The sequence below is a fragment of the Xyrauchen texanus genome, chromosome 38, assembly GCF_025860055.1.
Source record: "Xyrauchen texanus isolate HMW12.3.18 chromosome 38, RBS_HiC_50CHRs, whole genome shotgun sequence".
In the NCBI taxonomy this organism is placed as follows: domain Eukaryota; kingdom Metazoa; phylum Chordata; class Actinopteri; order Cypriniformes; family Catostomidae; genus Xyrauchen; species Xyrauchen texanus.
In genome coordinates, this window is record NC_068313.1 from 8,977,666 (window position 1) to 8,996,162 (window position 18,497).

General features: G+C 38.7%; 1 protein-coding gene across 2 annotated transcripts in view; it reads right to left on the bottom strand.

Annotated features, from left to right (window-relative positions):
• Positions 1–17,781, bottom strand: part of tfdp2 (transcription factor Dp-2) — a 76,940-nt gene extending 59,159 nt beyond the window's left edge. Inside the window, exon 1 of one of the 2 annotated variants that reach the window (XM_052110047.1) lies at positions 17,653–17,781. The gene's annotated coding sequence lies outside the window, so the exon portion shown is untranslated. Of the gene's footprint in view, positions 1–6,360; positions 6,381–17,652 lie in introns of those variants that run through there. The other variant, XM_052110051.1, reaches the window with a different exon arrangement.
• Between the last annotated feature and the right edge of the window lie 716 nt (positions 17,782–18,497).

The window sequence follows — 18,497 nt, forward strand, 5'->3', positions numbered from 1 at the left end:
GATGAGTGTAGAGCATTGACCTGGAAGAGGTGATTCCCCAGTCTAAGACTGACGCAGCACTAAGCGGACTGAAAAAACAGGATGGCTTTGATAGTTTTAGGGTAGTTGAGGGGGGTGGACATTTGGCGAACAGATTACTCATTGATCCAGACTGTGAGAATATGAAGTTGCACGATGTGAAATAGCATTTGAACCTGTGAGAATCTGACTGAATGTTTTCTGATTAGGTCTTGAAATGAAAATAATTTATTATTAGAAATATTCAGACTATGAATTTATTGTTTCTGATCATTTTAAAGTACTTGCATCTTTCAGATGCTGGTAGTAAAAGTAGTTTATATGATAGTTTATGGTTTAATTTGTAGTTTAGTGTTCAGTGAACACAGTTATGAGTACAGCTGGGTGGTAGACTGTTTTGAGCTACAATCCATTAGCCCAAAAAGCATGTTCTATGTATCCACTTTGCAGGACTTTCCTCTAGTGTCGTGGGGGGTGACAGACCACTCCCTCGGGTTTCTGCGGCTCAGTCCATCTCCATGGCAACAGAGAGGACATCAACCATTTAGTGCTGAACATAGATTAAAACATGCACAGCCATATAGCGTGATAATTTTAACATTCAAAGCATAAAATAAATTTGACAATGCAGATCAGAGGCTTATAAAGCATTTAGAGTAGCATCCCCAATCACTCCTCCTGTCAAAGCTGTAAGGAGCTGCAGAAACCATTAGCTCTCCAGGAGGCCTCTGCAACTATAGCTGAACTGATTAGTGTGGGCTATGCTGGGGACAAGAGGAGGAGGAGGTTGACAATTGGTCTTCTGAGGGAGCGTATGTGTGTGTGACTGTCTAAAATGCAAACAGCCCAGCTCACACTGTCATATAGGGTCACTGAAAATAGGAAGCACACCCAAACACACTCAAGAAACACTATTTACTACTAAAAAGTTGCATATATCCTCACTACACCTGACTAGCCCATTCAACAGTAAAGAACTACAGAATAAAGGGCTCAAAGCATAAACTGTGGAAGCATGTGAAGTTGAACACTTTGTGCTACACAAGCTAGATTTCACTGATCATTTCAAATTGTAATTCATAATGCAATGCAAATATGTGTTGGATTCTGAACATGGCCATAAGACTAAACTGTCCAGTAGGGCTGGGTAAAATGTTTTTTTAAAATAATAACATTTTCTGATTAAACGCAATCTTCATTTGAATGATCCTCAATACGTTGATCTTGTTAACAGGCCAAAAGTAAAAGCGAGTAGAGAGAGAGAGAGAGAGAAACTACATAAAACATTTGAAACTTTTCATTTCCCTATTTCAATATCCATGCTCTTTGACTGACAGGTGGCTTAAGTGTGTGTGCTTTAGGTGTGCATGCTCTGAGAGCACTTGCGGAGATGTGGTAATGTGGATACTTAACTAAACAGTAAAATCCACTTTTAAATTCTGTGAAAATGGCATTCTTGGTTAGTTATGTCAAAAGTGAATTTAAACATTGGAACAAAAAAGCAGATTTTAATCAAAATATTGAACCTGAAGTGTAAATGCAGCCTAAAGGCTGTCGCACATCGCGCAACTTCCGGGGTCGTAGCTGGACGCTGCTGACAGATGCCCAGCAGCAGTGGCGGTGCTCATACCTTCATTGAAAACAGTTTTTAGAATCCGCCATGTCGTCTGCCAGACACGTCTGGTGTGCAACCCACTTTATAGACCTGCCACTGTTTAGTATGTCAATAAAAAGACACTGACTACATCCCTGGAGTCATAAGTTGAAATCCAGGATGTGCTGAGTGACTCATTCAGGTCTCCCAAGCAACCAAATTGGCCCGGTTGCTAGGGAGGGTAGTCACATACCCTCCTCATGGTCGCTATAATGTGGTTCTCGCTCTCGGTGGGGTGCGTGGTGAGTTGTGCATGGATGCCGCGTGAAGTATAGAATAGCATGAAGCCTCCACACGCGCTATGACTCAATGCCAAATTCCCAATGCACTCTAAAGGGGGTCACACACCGAACGAGAAGCGCAGCGCCGCGCCACGTCTAGAACAACTCACAGGTATCGCACACCGGACGCGCACATTCTATTCGCGCAAGCTCAATTTTGAATCAATTCCTGGTAGAAGTCTAGAAGAGCTGCACGATGGGTGAGTTTTAACTTGATGTATTATTTATTTTTTATGTTAATTTAATAGCTGATGTTTGATCGTTAATCGAGTAAAAGTGTCTATCACGTTGTTAAGTCTGTTATTTTGTTGTAATGTTATCCGTTGTCTTGGCAACTATGTTACATACAATAGTATTTATTTAGCTAGCGTTTAGCTAACCCGAGTGACAACGTTAACCAAACAAGTTATTTGATATATTCTTTTTTATTATATACGTAACTGACGATATGTTATGTAAGAGTGTATGGTTAGTATGGTAGAGTATTGAAAAATGGCACAACAGGGGAAAATGAAAGATTTAAAAGGGCTTTCTTTGTTATATATTTTTTCCAATATGACTTTATTCAAGCTGTTAAAATTAGGAATGTTAAACTAAATGTATATTGCAGCACAGGGTGAAGTCAGTATGTATATTAACGACGATTTGAGACAAATAAATGTACATTTAATATACAACTATGTAAATGGCGCTCTGTGGCGCGGCAGGGTTTTGAACAAGGTCCTGAGCAGTAGCTGAGCGCCATGGACAGACGCCGAATGGCGCCGCCGGTGTGTGTACACTCATAGAGAATAATGTGTTAGAATTTTAAAGACATGGCGCTGCGCGGCGCTGCGCGTTCGGTGTGCGACCCCCTTAAGTCATCGTGGTGGCGTAGTGACTTGCATCAATCCATGTGGCAGAGGACGAATCTCAGTTGCCTCTGCGTCTGAGACCCGCGCATCTTATCACGTGGCTTTTTGAGTGCGTTACCAGACAGACATAGCACATGTGGAGGCTTCACTCCATCCACAGTGGCTAACCTAACCTAAACCTAACGTGAATATCCACCCTAGCAACCGGGCCGATTTGGTTGCTCAGGAGACCTGGCTGGAGTCACTCATCACACCCTGGATTAGAACTCACAAACTCCAGAGGTGGTAGTCAGCATCTTTACTTGCTGAGCTACCCAGGCCCAAATATCCTCCAGATTTTAAAAATGAGACCCAGACGGGGGGGCCTGGGTAGCTCAGTGAGTATTGAAGCTGCCTACCACCCCTTGAGTTTGCGAGATCAGGGTGTGCTGAGTGACTCCAGTCTCCAAAGCAAACAAATTGGCCCGGTTGCTAGGGAGTCACATGGGGTAACTTCCTTGTGGTCGTAATTAGTGGTTCTCGCTCTTGATGGGGTTCATGGAAAGTTGTGCATGGATCGTGGAGGGTTGCATGAGCCTCCACATGCTGGGAGTCTCTGCAGTGTCATGCACAGGGAGCCACATGATAAAATGTGCGGATTGACGGTCTCAGAAGTGGAGGCAACTGAGACTTCTCGCTCTCGGTGGGGCGCGTGGCGAGTTGTGCATGGATGCCGCGTGAAGTATAGAATAGCGTGAAGCCTCCACACGCGCTATGACTCAATGCCAAATTCCCAATGCACTCTAAGTCATTGTGGTGGCGTAGTGACTTGCATCAATCCATGTGGCAGAGGACGAATCTCAGTTGCCTCTGCGTCTGAGACCCGTGCATCTTATCACGTGGCTTTTTGAGTGCGTTACCAGACAGACATAGCACATGTGGAGGCTTCACTCCATCCACCACGGCTAACCTAAACCTAACGTGACTATCCACCCTAGCAACCGGGCTGATTTGGTTGCTCAGGAGACCTGGCTGGAGTCACTCATCACACCCTGGATTCGAACTCACAAACTCCAGAGGTGGTAGTCAGCACCGGTAACCGGCCGGTCAGCCTCACGTCTTACCGATTCCAAGCCGGTCCGTTTTGTTGCCAGCAGCGCAGGCAATAACGTCACAGCTGCATGTAAACATGTCATTGGCATGGGAGAGCTTCACTGTGTGAGTGAAGAATACATAAAGTTCGAAATGTGTAATAATTGTAAGGCCAAAGTAAACCATGGGGGAACCACCACAACGGGAAAAACGGGAGTGTTGACAGGTATGCAAGCCGTTCCCGAAGCAGTGCTCAGTTTTACAACTGATATTTGTACATCTAATGTAAGTTGAGCGTATTGGACACTTCAGTTTTTCAGATCTTCGGAATTGTTTTGTTAGACGAGTAATAAAGAGAAAAAGGTCCATTTATAAAAATAGTGGAAAATGACATCTGTTATATAAAGCAACTCATTTGCAGTTAATTGTTATTTCTACCTCTTTCTAGTCACAGAGCACTCTATTTTGAGAGAAGATCCTGTAACTTAGTGCAGTTTGGGGGAAACTGTAATGTTTAATAATTTATTTTATTATGGAAATAAAATTTAGCATTGAAGAAAGGTAGATTTTGTTTGTATATGTGGTCAATAATAGTTCTTAGAAAGAAAATCGGTATTGGCAGGTCACACTTGCAAAAAATCGGAAATCGAAATCGGCCAAGAAAATTGCAATCGGTGCATCTCTACCAAGAACTGCAACTGTGTTGTGTGTGTACTTAAGGCTCAAAGTCTCAGAAGTGGAGGCAACTGAGAGAGTGTTACGTTCTGGTCATTCATATGACAACATGTCCTTTAAAATACAAATGTAGTTTTGTTGTAGTAAGAGAATAATCTTAATTTTTTTTTCTAAATGGACTATCTGGCAATTAAAGATTTCATAAATAATAAAACCAAACAATTCTTTAAAAATGTAGTTCACTTTTAAACATGTTTGCAGAATTGTTTATTTGTGTCATATGTCTGTAAAATCCACTTGTAAAATGCAAAAAATAAATAAATAAACAAGACATTATTCAATGACAAATGGATTGCGTGGATCTCATCTATAGACACATATCACACAGAACGAATAAAACTACACTTTTAGCCTACTTGCGGTGAAAGGTTCTCAGTGCTAAACTTCTTCGCCACTATGCTACTCAATCACTGATGAGTACTGTGTACTGTGTATTTAGCCGCATCAGAGTGAGTGACCCGATTGAAGTAGAGGTGGGAGAAAAAAATCTATTCTCCAATTAATCGATTCTGAGAACGCGACAGCGAAGTGCTGTTTATGCACACGCAAGAGACAGATGTTAGAAATGCATACATATCCTAAAGCCAAGAACATCCTACAAAACTGATCACTGACTGGATGTATCAACCACACACCTTTCGTCTCCAAATAATGAAAAATGTATTCCCAAACTCACGCGCATGGCAATGGGAGAGTTGATTTTGTGATTGGCCTACATGTAAAAAAAAAACATGAAATATGAGCGTGTGTCCGTCATTGCACTAATTTGCACAACAAGGGAAAAAAACACCTGATGAGATAGCAGTTCAGAAGACATGGGTGATGTTAATTCTCGAATTATTTTTTGTCTGCTGCTTCCCAGTCTTTTACTCCTCTTGCGCTCTTTCAATTCTACTATTTGTGCCGCTTTATCACCTGTGATGAGGAAAGGAGAAGCTGACATCTGAACTTTCACAGAAGCAGATACCTCATGTATCAACCTGGGAGCACGAACCTTTAGTTATAGTTAAAATAAAAAAGCTTTGAAGAAATTGATTCTAATTAAAAATGTAATAATATTAAATCAAGTTGATTAACAATGCTTCAAAGTTCTCTAGCTAGCGTTAGCATTGCTCTTCTTCGTGTACTTGAAACACAGATGTTACAGTGTTGTTAGATGCTATACTGCCATCTTTCGATGTGGATCAGCATGATCATCTCTGCTGCCCCTGTCAGCTTTGGAATATCATTTGCATCTGGAAAATGTCGGAGATTGAGGTCATTTTTAAAGTTATTTATTACTCCTATTATATAATTGCTTTGCTTAAAAACAAACGCCAGAAATCAGGTGAACAAGCTTCTACTGTTAATGATTGATTATTATTGTCCCTCATATCAACAATCTTTGGAGACAGTTTACGTTTCACATTATTTCTAAAGACAGTTATTACCTTTATTAGAGAACTGCTTAGCACAAAATAAACCTCAATTATCTAGCGATACAGAATGCAATTGTAAAGGAAAGATTAGAATTGTTTTTGATGATCAAATGGGGGATTGTCCCTGTAATAAGGGCTCTGTAAGTCGCTTTGGATAAAAGCGTCTGCCAAATGCATAAATGTAAATCAAATTTAGCCTGTCCATGAATACTGTATTTGAAGAACTCATTTAATTTCCAAGCAACCAACATCATGGTTTACACAAAGACCACAACAATCACTGTGCTAAGCTACTTTGCACTAAACAAATGAAGATGTAGATGCCTTACCATTAGCTATGTTTACTCTAGTTTTATGCCTTTGTCTTTCTGTTTTCTTGCTTGAAGCAAGTTGCTTCAGACCTTATTTGCTTCTTCGGCAGTACACCTACTGGATCTCCCGTTGTCTCTGCTGCTAAAGCATGATAAATAAGTATGTTCCATTGTGTTCTGTCACCATGACAAATTCCTTGTGTAAGCATACTTGGCAATAAAGCTCATTCTGATTCTTTTTGCCCTTCATGTCACCAAGCAACAATGTTCTAATCAAAAGAGTATCTACACAGGCAGCAGCCAATGAGCGTGAGGATTCTCTTCTTCAGCGTTCAGTGAAACACTGCGGGTCTTGTGATTTCAACACATTGAAGCAGGTGACCCGCACCATATAGAATAAAAACACTTTTTATAGAAACTATTAAGACTACAGTCATCATCTCACATGAGTGTACACCATTCAGATCACTCTTCACAAAAACACAATTCATTCGTTAATGTGTAACACTTTTTAAATTGGCTCTAAACTACTGAATGCAACTTTAACATATTCAGTTGAATTATTTAATTTAATATTATTGTGTCTTGAAAACCAATATTTATTTTCTTCAATTTATTTTCTAATGTAAAGAGGTCAGTTTTTATGATGACAATACTGCCTTAAAAAGGCTGTTAATACACTGTACACCAACAAAACAGTTACTTGATTTGAGCGTGGATTTTGTTGTTACTGCAATTTTCTCAAAGCCTGGTTACTGTTGAGTGAGACCTGTCTGTCACAGAGCAACTTACAGTCTTAAGCCCCAATTTTGGACAAATGTGAAGTTACTGTGTTTTGCCTTTGCACATCAGAATAATCAATAAGAAATTTGTATTGATGCATCAGGAATAATTTTGAAATCAGATCATGACTCCCAAAATTCGAATTGGATTGAATCGTGAGGTGCCTAAAGATTTCCGAGTCCGACCCTAGACTGAAGCTCATGAAGTGTAGTATAGTACAATCGGAATACAAATTACAACTCCCAAATGCATTTACACTACGCAATAGTTACGTTTCACACTGCGATTGGCTGCTTTTCATCCCTTCAGACAACCGAGCAAGTGCAAAAATGTTGTGCGAGATGTTTTAGTCAACCTGAATGAAATGAAATGCATAAAATTTTACTTTAAAAGTTGATACTAAAACAAAGCCTGGCCAACTGAAATATGCACCATCTGTTTGATGTACATTGTGTGACAGGAACATGAATTGTGTTCAGCAGTGTAGATGTCCATTTAGAGTTCTGAACATTGTGTTTTTGTATTTTGATATAAGGTGAAACGGGTTAACATGACCTGCTGTTGTTTTTTTGCTGACAGCCTGTCAAATGAACAGAAAATATTCTGATTTATAAGAATTAACACTACATTGTAATGACTTGACTGTGGCATGAGGGGCGTTGTTGTGTGTCGGTCTGCTGGAGAGAGAGAGAGAGAGAGAGCGGTAAGGCTTGTCACCTGGTTTGTAATTATCTCTAACACCTGTGTCTTGTTGTAGTGATTCGGAGAGAGACATTTAAAAGGGACGCCAAGTGTCGAGAGAGGGAGAGAGAGTGGAACCAGAGAGCTCCACAGACTTAGTGTCCCTTTTAAATGTCTCTCTCCGTATCACTACAACAAGATACAGGTGTTAGAGATAATTACCAACCAGGTGACAAGCCTTACCGCTCTCTCTCTCCCGCAGACCGACACACAACCACGCCCCCCATGCCACATTGACTAACATCAAGTTTTTAATACACTGGGTTAAGTTGAATACAGTTTTAAAGACCATGTTCTGTTCTATTCAGCTGCACTCTGTTCTATTAAAGCTGGCCGAAATTCAGCATTAAGCTGCACTCCGGCCGAAAGCGGCCTGTCTTATCTCACATCTACATAGTTGCACAGAGCATGAATTACTACAATATCAATTATTAGTCAAAGTGAAACGAGACAACAGATCGAGTTATCAACATCAACCTTGTTCAAATACAGGAAATCTACTCAGTTTGGCTTTTTGTTTTTAATGTCTGACATTCCATGATTCAGTTACTTAGGATTCCTATAACAGGATATGCAGAAATCTACCGTATTTCATAGTCGCACCTGACTATAAGTTGCACCTTTTTCTTTCACAAGAAAGAAAAACACATACAAGTCACATCTGTGTATCAGTCGCACTGACAGAGATTGCATGCAGCAGGCACTAGGACCCGGAAGCTGCTGAACGACTGCCATTCACTGGTTCAGATGTCAAAAGCGACATTCCCCCAGGATTTTTGCGTCATATCACTGTGTTTTGGGCTTGTTTTAAACAGGACAATTTGCTTTAAGTAGTTGTGTGTAGGCCTGTCACAATTATTAAATAACCATCTGATTGTGGTTATTTGATCTAACTGCGGGTATTTGAGACAACCGCGATTATTGGGCATTCAAATTCCAATCACATTTTAATGCCCAAATAAGGGAATTTTAAGCAAATATACTGAATAAATGCCATGTTTATACTTCAGTTGAACTCCGAGTCTGAGTGTCACTGAGCCGCACCGCAGAGGCCAACCAGCTCCTATCCTGAAGAGCGCGTTAATCCTCTAGGGTCGACAGATGTGCCGGCGCATCCTGCTGGATATTTTCGTCATTACAGCAGAAACAACTTAAAATACTACGTCATTTTTGGGTATACAGATAAGTGTAAGACATCATTAGAGACTATAAAGGGTCTAACTTTGTTTCTGTACACTCACAATAACAACAAAATCTTGTGCTTTTGTAAAATAAAGAAAATAAAAAGGGTGAGCTTTCAGCAGTCTCTGTGTTCACAAGCATATATCTGAAACACATCACAAAAATGAACTGAAACTCTGCGAATACTTATCACGCAAACATTAAACATATGTCTAAAGAAAGCTTAAGATTTCTACTTTTAAATAAAACAATTACAATTTAAAACAAATATTCTCCTGCAATGCAATCTGTTTGAAACATAGTGATGTACAGTTTTTACTAGGCTATCTAATATTTATTTTCATTAGGTTTTCATTAGTTGACATGCTATTTTATATAAACATGTACATATTTTACTAGTGGGACTGTTTCCAGACTTGCCAGCCAGGATCCAGAGTATTGACATTTGAAATATGACTCTTAATAAGCAAGTTTTAGTTACATTTAAATGCTGTTTGGCTAAAGCAGGTATTTAAATTGTATGCTGTATAATATAAATATGATATGTAATATTATATAAAATTATATGAATGTTTAGATTATATTTTAAATAGCGTTTATGCTGCCTCATTATCATCAACGAAGCTTGTGCTTGCAAATATCTGTTCAGGTGTAAATTAGTAAAATGTAGGGATGTCCCGATACCACTTTTTCCACTTCTGATCCGATTCCGATAACGGAAATCTCAGTATTGGCCGATACCGATCCGATACCAGTGTTGTTTTTTTGCATAATCAGTTTATAATATCTTTACATTATTTTGTGGAAATAATTGGGTGTACTCTTTAATATGTAAAGAAACACAAACCTTTAACTTCACATTATTTCAATATAAATGTATAGCTTATTAAGAAACACTTTATTATTAACTAGCATAGCCTACTGGATACTGGCACTCCCCAAGTTCTGATTACACGCACCTGCATATCATTAATGGCTAATCAATGACTGCATAAATACCCCGCTTTCTCACCCGCGCGCGCGCGCGCACACGCACACACACTCTCACTCTCTCTCTCACTTTCAATTTCACACTCTGTGCCTGTTCTCATCGATAGTAGAAAGTTCTGGAGTCTCAGAAATACTATGTCAAACATGTGTCTTCATTATTGCCTGCGAGTATCATAAAATTGTTGTAAGTTATCTCTTTCATCGTGTCTATACACTGTCTGGATATTACTTACCTGCTGTTTGCCACTCTGCTTAACTGGATTTACTCACAATGTTTTACATCACTGTTTCAATCCTCTGCTCTATAAACCCTGCAGAGTTCATATCTCTGCTGTGAGTCTCTCCATGACAGCTTTAACTTTTAAACCCTCACCCTTTTTATTCACAGTTTAATTCGCTTCTTATTTAAATTCTGGTTAAATGCACCTCCAGTGCCGTTCTAAGTCCATATTATAAGTGAACCGAACTGCTGAGCATCTACATCTGAGATGTTCGTTTGTAGCGCTAAAATATTGTGCACATGTGAAGGCTATAAATAGCCACGCGTGTGTGTGTAAAGCGAAGCACCATTCACTAACGGGCTGAAGCTGCGCGTGCATTTATATGTTTACTTATTAAACACAGCCTATTGCAATTCACAGAGCTATCACGTGTCTTCAAGTGGCTTTGAATAAAATGCACGAGTCATATGAACCACTTTAATGGTGTTTTAACAGTTCTTTTATGTCATTTATTTAAGCTTGACAGTAACGAACATGACTAACACAGAGTATCGGATTTGGGTCGGGCTCGTCAGACCGATACCCGATCAGTCTAAAAACGTCAGTATCGAAGCCGATACCGATCTAGGTATCGGATCGGGACATCCCTAGTAAAATGCACTTTAAATATGCCCATATTAGAAAATCAGCATATTATAATGATTTCTGAAGGATCATGTGACACTGAGGACTGCAGTAATGATGCTGAAAATTCAGCTTTGATCACAAATTGCATTTTACAATATATTCTAATAGAAAACTGTTCTTTTAAATTATAAAAGAGTTCACAATATCACTTTTTTTTACTGTATTTTGGATCAAACAAATGCAGTCTTGGTGAGCAGAAGAGACTTCTTTTAATGGTAGTGTAGGTCTAAAATTAAGTAAAGTCTTTATGTAAAGAAAATATATAGTCAGATTTCTTCTTTTAACTTAAAACTTGAGTTAGATCATTAAGTCTCCTCACATTCATTCTCTATCCCTCATTGATAGGACAAGGGGAGGGGTCTTTGTCTCGCATGTGTGTATTACAATCAATATTCATGTTCATTCACGCCTCCTCGCATACTACCTTTCAACACTAAAATTGTTTAACAAAAGTTAAATTACTATTGTTTTGTATGAATGAGTGATCAGGATGGTTTTCACATAATTTTGTAGCAAAAACTCTAGGCTACAAGATCCAGTTCTCAAATGTCTTGTGGATAAATGTTTAGTATCGGTTATATGACCTTATTTCAGTGACTTAAAATTTTTGTTTTTTCAAAAACCATGCATAAACGTTATTTTCTCAAAAATACAAACCTGTACACACACATGTTGCTCACATATTATTGTAGCCCAGTTTGTGCTGAATACAGTGTTATCAGACTTTAGCCATTAATTTGTTGTTAAGCAACTGAAAAAAGCACAACTGTCAAGGCATGTCAAAACTTCTCCAGGGCCCAAAACACCCTCAGACCCCAGAGGGTTATGCACTCTGATGCGCACGCAGTCAGCAGAGGCTCAGGCCAAACTCCTGCGATAATATAAATAAACAAGTATAAACTGTGAAAGTGAATGCAAAGTGCTCCGGATTCACTTTAAATCGTGTAGTGGCAAATGTTCCTGGTTCATATACGCAGTGTTAATGACACACAGTGACACAGAAGTCACACAGTGACACATGCTTACTATATTTCTGTAGCGTGATAAAATTATGAAACAAAATCTCAAAGGTATAGACAAATAAGGGCTTGCGGGTTTAAACAGAGCATTAAAAAAAACATGAGAAAGTGAAACAATTCGGAAAAAATATTTTACTAATTTCATAATCTAATAAAATATAATGTAAATATATATATATACAAATTCTATTTATTTTAAATAAATATCTTAAATATCTCGGTCTCGGTGGGGTGTGTGGTGAGTTTTGCTTGGATGCCATGGAGAATAGCGTGACGAGGTAACACCCTCAACAAGCCAAGTGATTGGCTTGGATTGATGTCTCAGACACGGAGGCAACTGATATTTGTGCTCCGCCACCCGGATTGAGGAGAGTCACTATGCCACCACAAGGACTTTAGAGAGCATTGGGCATGATAAATTGGTGAGAAAAGCAGAGAAAAATATTCTAAAATCTATGAGTTTAAAGTGTAAATGCAAAATTGACCAAAAACTGAAGTTGATGAAAAATAGAGACATATTTTAAGTATTTAGAGCACACATTATTTTTCATGTCATTCATCAGTTTCTAAAGCTTTAACAGGAAATCATAGTTGATTCCTATTTTATTATTCGATTTATATATTTGAAGTTAAATATGTATTATTAAGGAGTATGAAGCACACATGCAGAAAAATATGACAATTTATATGACAATAAGTAGTGAAAGCCCTTAACCAGACAATTAATTGTTACAATCAGAATTATTTAATTGACAATTAATAGTCAGCCAAATTTCATAACCTTGACAGCCCTAGTCATGTGTAACAGTTTCTCATATTCTTTTTATGTTTCATGAAAGAAACGTGACAAGTAAGCCACATTTGTAACTCTATGCAGTGTGCAAATAAACAGATTTTAGTCTGAGTAAAACAATACACCTGTTATATTGTCATACATTAACATCAGCGACTGTGGGTATTTCTGATATTTGCAACCCTCTTTGCAATGTATAAATTTTCCGGTTCACTGACTGAATGATTAACTAGGAGTGTGATGAAATGTCATTGTATGGGCATGTGAGGAGCTGCGTTTGTCAATATGAATAAAATAGAACAATAATCTTATGATGGACAAAATATTTAAACTAGTTGCAATAAGTACTTTGTTAAGGCAAAATTTTCTGAATTGGCAACTTTAAAACGCTTCAACCATCTGTATGACTGTTTTCATCTGTTTCGGTGCACGTTTGTTTGGCCAGCCGACATCAGTTACGTATAAATGATGCATATAGGTCGCTTCAGAATATAAGTCACAGGAACTTTCAGAAGATGAAAAAAAAATTGACTAATATTCTGGAAAATACGGTAATAGTCACTCTCTTAACCTAGGGCTGGGACGGTTACCGCATTACCGCAATACCGCGGTCACGTGACTCCAACCGCGGGTCTGAGCTTGTCACCGTCGTCACCGCAAAAAAACAAAAACAAAAAAAAACATTGGTCTGCACGTGTGTGCACGTTGTGTCTAATGACATGGATTCGTTGTGTCTAATGACATGGATTCATTGATTCTAATGATATGGATTATGTCTAATGATATTAGCCTACATGGATTCAAGGTTTTCTAAACAAAACTTATAAAAATATGGAGCAAATCCGACCTTTCGCGAGTTGGAGAGCGCAATGTTCCATGACACATAATAACATTCCATTTGTATTAGAGATGCGCGGATGGGCTATTATTATTTAATCCACAACCGCATCACAAAACTCATCTGTCCGCACCAACGTTTTTTGATAAATTTTCAAAACCGCATCCGCGGCGCTGACTGTTTTAAGGTCTGAGCGATGCAAGGCGCTGCTGCCGCGAGGCTAGAAAGCTCTTGGCTGTTTTAGAAAGGAGACTGATCCAATGCAGCAAAGATATTTTAAAGGCTAAAGTCCCTAGTAGGCTATAGCCTATTGGCTATGTTGTATCCCCAGAATATCAGCAGTGAAGTCCGTTTCCGATTGGCGCACAGGGATAAAAAATAAATAAATAAATAGTAACGCACATCGGCAAACCTGACTACTAGGCTACTGTAGCCTAAAATTTTATCATTTTGTTTTGAATTTTGTTTAAAATGCATTTTAAGATTTCTATTTATTTCTCATGTCTGTGAGGCAGTAGGCCTAGCCGCCGAGTTTCGGTTCATTTATGAGAGAGCTCACGCGCAAGAGATCGCATCGGCGCTTCCACGTCCTGCTGCTGATTATATGTCTGCTATATTTGCTTCTTATTTATTAATTCCAGGCAATTAGTTAATGAAACAGTGATTAAAATTAAGATACAATTTATACAAAACGAAATTTTAAGTTAAAGAAAGGCTTTCTACAAAACAAAACTTAATAAAATGGTCAAAACCATGTCTGACCCATCTTCAATGCGAATGTATCTGAGAATAATCTTAAATAAGAAAATCTATACAGTGATTAGTTCATGCCAAATTACTGCTTGATGAAAATTTGACTATTTAAAATTGTGCTCGTTTTTTTCTTTGGATGTAGGTGACAATATTTAAAGTCTGTCTATCAAAAGCGACTTCTGATGTGTGCGCCAAAGTCTGTCGGGGGGTGGACTTCTCTGATCCAATGTAATGTATTTAATGCGGTTTACCGCTATACCGCGGGAATATCTTGCTTTTCAACCGCGGTTAGAAAAAATCCATACCGCCCCAGCCCTATCTTAACCCCATACCGTTGTTCATTATTAGCACAGAAAATGTTATATCTCCCAAAGCTATTACGTGAGACCTTAAACTGAAGGCCAACTGCAGTGAATTTTAAAGCACAAAAACTAGACTCCTAATTTAAATGTTGTTTACGTTAATTTATCAATGTCTCATAAATGCACTCAGAAAATAATGTGGCGATCAGTAATCGTTGTAACAATATTTTATGCCATTTGTCATTTTAATGTTTGCAGATTGGCCCCATTCACTTCCACTTTAAGTGCTTAACTTTTTTTTAAGAAAAGGAGGGATGTCGAAAAATTATTTTGTTGGTAATCAACATTATGCCACAAATGCTGTCAATTGAGCTTAACTTGGGTTGAACCCACAATATTCTTTTAACTTGTAATTATCTGATAACATCAAGATCTGAAGGGTAATGTCACTTGCTAAAATGCTGTGTATCATGTAACATCTTTAAATGCATAAACAGTAAGTGTTGAGTTTGCAATCTCAATGGGTATACAATTCATACTATGCAAGCACCCTAGTCACCTAGTCAGCCTTTAAGTGAGGTGTTGGATGTTTTTAAACCTAGTAAACCCTGACAGTGAAAAAGCAATTCAATCCAAAGTGTATATAATTTGCTGTGAATGCGTACATACTTTTGAGCGATCCCGAAACTTGATGCTAAGTCTTCTGCTTCCTAGAATGGAAAGTGCACTGAGAATGTTAGGTTTAGTGAGATGCACAAACTAACACCTAATTTCTTTTAATACACACAGGCAGCAGAACGCTAATAGTATGTGAATGTCTCCCATGGGGCATGTTACAGTGACATGAGAAAACACACCACTGAGCAAGACAGCTGGGAAATGGCGCCAAAAAGGATCCATGTTTTCTCTCTTCTTTCACTCTCTTTTGTGCATGTGCAAATACATACACACAAAGGCAGACTGCACCCTCTCACGTGACAGCCGAATCACAACAATGCAGAATTAGGCCAACAGATCAATACATGGGACCATTGCATTCAATCTGAGTCTACCTACAGTATAAAACTCCTGCAAATAAACAACATCAGACAGGAATAAACAAACAAAAGCTCTCTAAAGAGGCACAACAGACACAAATACACACTCAAACCGACAGTAAAATTAGCTTGAGGTGCTGAATAGCAGGGGGACACCTGTCACACACACTGTGGGGGTCTCATTTCCCTCCTCCTCTCCAATGGAAGGATTAAATATCCAGACCGTTTGTGCAGGACCAACAGATGTCTGCCTCAAATCTGACACAGCCTGGCCTGCAATCTCAGTACCCTGAGCCAACAAAAACCCCATGACCTCACACTCCAGAGCTTTTTTTTCCCCCCTATTACCTCTAAATACACTCTCAAATCCATTTTCAGATAAGCCGCTTCATATTTTCTCTTGTAAATTTTCTTTGAATGTTTACTTCAAAACTAAGTGAACAAGCACTGACACTGCCAGAGAAAAAGGTGCCAGAACACAAAAACAAAAGGTCTCACAGGGAATAGAAACCACAGACAAACATAATTCATTTTAAAGAAATAGTTCACTTGAAAATGACAATTCTCTCATTTACTCCCACTCAGGACATCCCTGGTGTGAACAACTTTCTTTCTTCTGCAGAACACAAATTAAGATATTTAGAAGAATATCTCAGCTCTGTAGGTCCATAACATGCAAGTGAATGGTGACCAGAACTTTATAGTTCCAAAAAGCACATAAAGGCAGCATTAAAGTAATCCATAAAACTCCAGTGGTTAAATCCATATCTTCTGAAGAGATATAATAGATGTGGGTGAGAAACTGATGAGTATTTAAGTTCTTTTTACAATAAATCTTCACCTTTGACCAGCCCCAACCAGTAGGTGGCAATATGCATGAAGAACACAAATAATAAAAAAAAAAAAAAAAAAAAAAGAATGTAAAAGTGAAAGTGGAAATTATGATAAAAAAAAAAAAAAAAAGACTTAAATATTGATGTTCCTCACCTACACCTATCATATTGCTGGAGTCTTACTGATTACTTTTATGCTGCCTTTATGTGATTTTTGGAGTTTCAAAGTTTTGGTCATCATCCACTTGCATTGTATGGACCTTCAGAGTTGAAATACTCATCTAAAAATCTTCATTTGTTTTCTGCAGGAGAAAGAAATACGTGCATCAGTGAGTAAATGACAGAATTTTCACATTTCAGATAGGCAGTGCATGTCTCTTCACATTACTGAAGTGTGTAACAATACATTAAAGACCCCAAACTGACAGGAATGCACAACATTATATGCAGGAGTTTAAGGAAAACACCTCAGAGTTTTGTGTGCCAGATTATCGCCTCCAGGACAAATTTGTACATGACGACAAATTGCCGGCCTATTCTAAAATGGTTTCTTATGACGTACAGTGACAAAATATAAAGGAATATGTGGGAATTCAGATCGGAACATGAAGCTAATCTCGTCAGAACCGCGTCCTCTGGGCAGCTGAAATGTGCTAAAGCTGCAGAACAAACCGATGAGCCAACGGCCGGCGCTCGCGCGCACTCTCAGTCAGTGACAGCTTGAGACTCACTGCGCGAGCTCACCACTTCACGCACTTTATGGGCCAGGAAAAGCACACCTTAAATGCTATTCTGTGCATTTTAAAAATGCATACAACACCGCACGAAGATTTTAACTGATGTGAGAGTTCACAGAAACTGGACAGAACTAATATTTGTTGAAATTGTTTTCGTTCACAAAGTTAATTCTGTTAGCTGCATGCTATAATCAAAAGAATGAACGCCGCTAGACTTGTCAATTGTCCATTCCGCATACTTAATGAAAATAAGTCGCACACGTCTTTAATTCGCCTGATTAGAAGTGTATTTTAACAACAAATTCTGCTGTCAAAATATGACACATTTGTCCACAACATATTTAGTCACATATTCCCAATTTTACTTTCTTAAATATGCCAACACACTCCTTACCTGCGGTTGCAGTCGGGATTTCGGGTCGAAATGAGTCGAAGTGGTCTGTCAAGAAAGACGGAAAACGAACAACTTCTCGGTGTCAATGTACGCCAGTGGAAGTGCAGTAACTGCTTGTGCCCTGCGCTCACTTCCTGAGTACTGAACTCCGCACACAAGCTTGGCGGTGGCAGAGAGCCGGAGTCTCTGATTGGTTACACCTGCCAGTGACACGATGGAAGATGATTGGCTATCCTGCGTTTAACGTAAAATAGGCGTGTCGATCCACATAATGAGCGCATGCTACGCGGGGGTAATCAGATGAATAAAGTCATTTAAAAGCTTTATGGTGGTTTTCATTAATGAATGCGGACAATAGAAAAGTTGTTGTGCGGTACTGCGGTATTTCGACGTGAAGCCATTCTGATGAGCCATCTTGTAGCAAGCGTATGAAATGTTTAATGACGTGAATGAATTTAAATATGAAATGTTTGCTTTGTTTAAAACATTAGACGAGGTAGCAAAGTGAGGTAGGCCTAATCACCCACGTGACTGCAAAATCCATCGACATTTCAAAAGTTATTAAATTATTGAAACAATAGCAAAGATAAATTTTCTGTGGAAAGTTTCACCCCATTTTTAAAGAGCCAATATTATGCAAATTTTCAGATTCATTATTTTATTTTGGGGGTCTAGTAGAATAGGTTTACATGCTTTATTTGTTCAAAAAACACATTATTTTTCTCATACTTTACATTGCTGCAGCACCTCTTTTCACCCTATGTCTGAAATAATTTGTTTTAGCCCTGTCACTTTAATGCCCCACTTTCCGAAAAGCCCAGTCTGCTCTGATTGGTCAGCTAGCC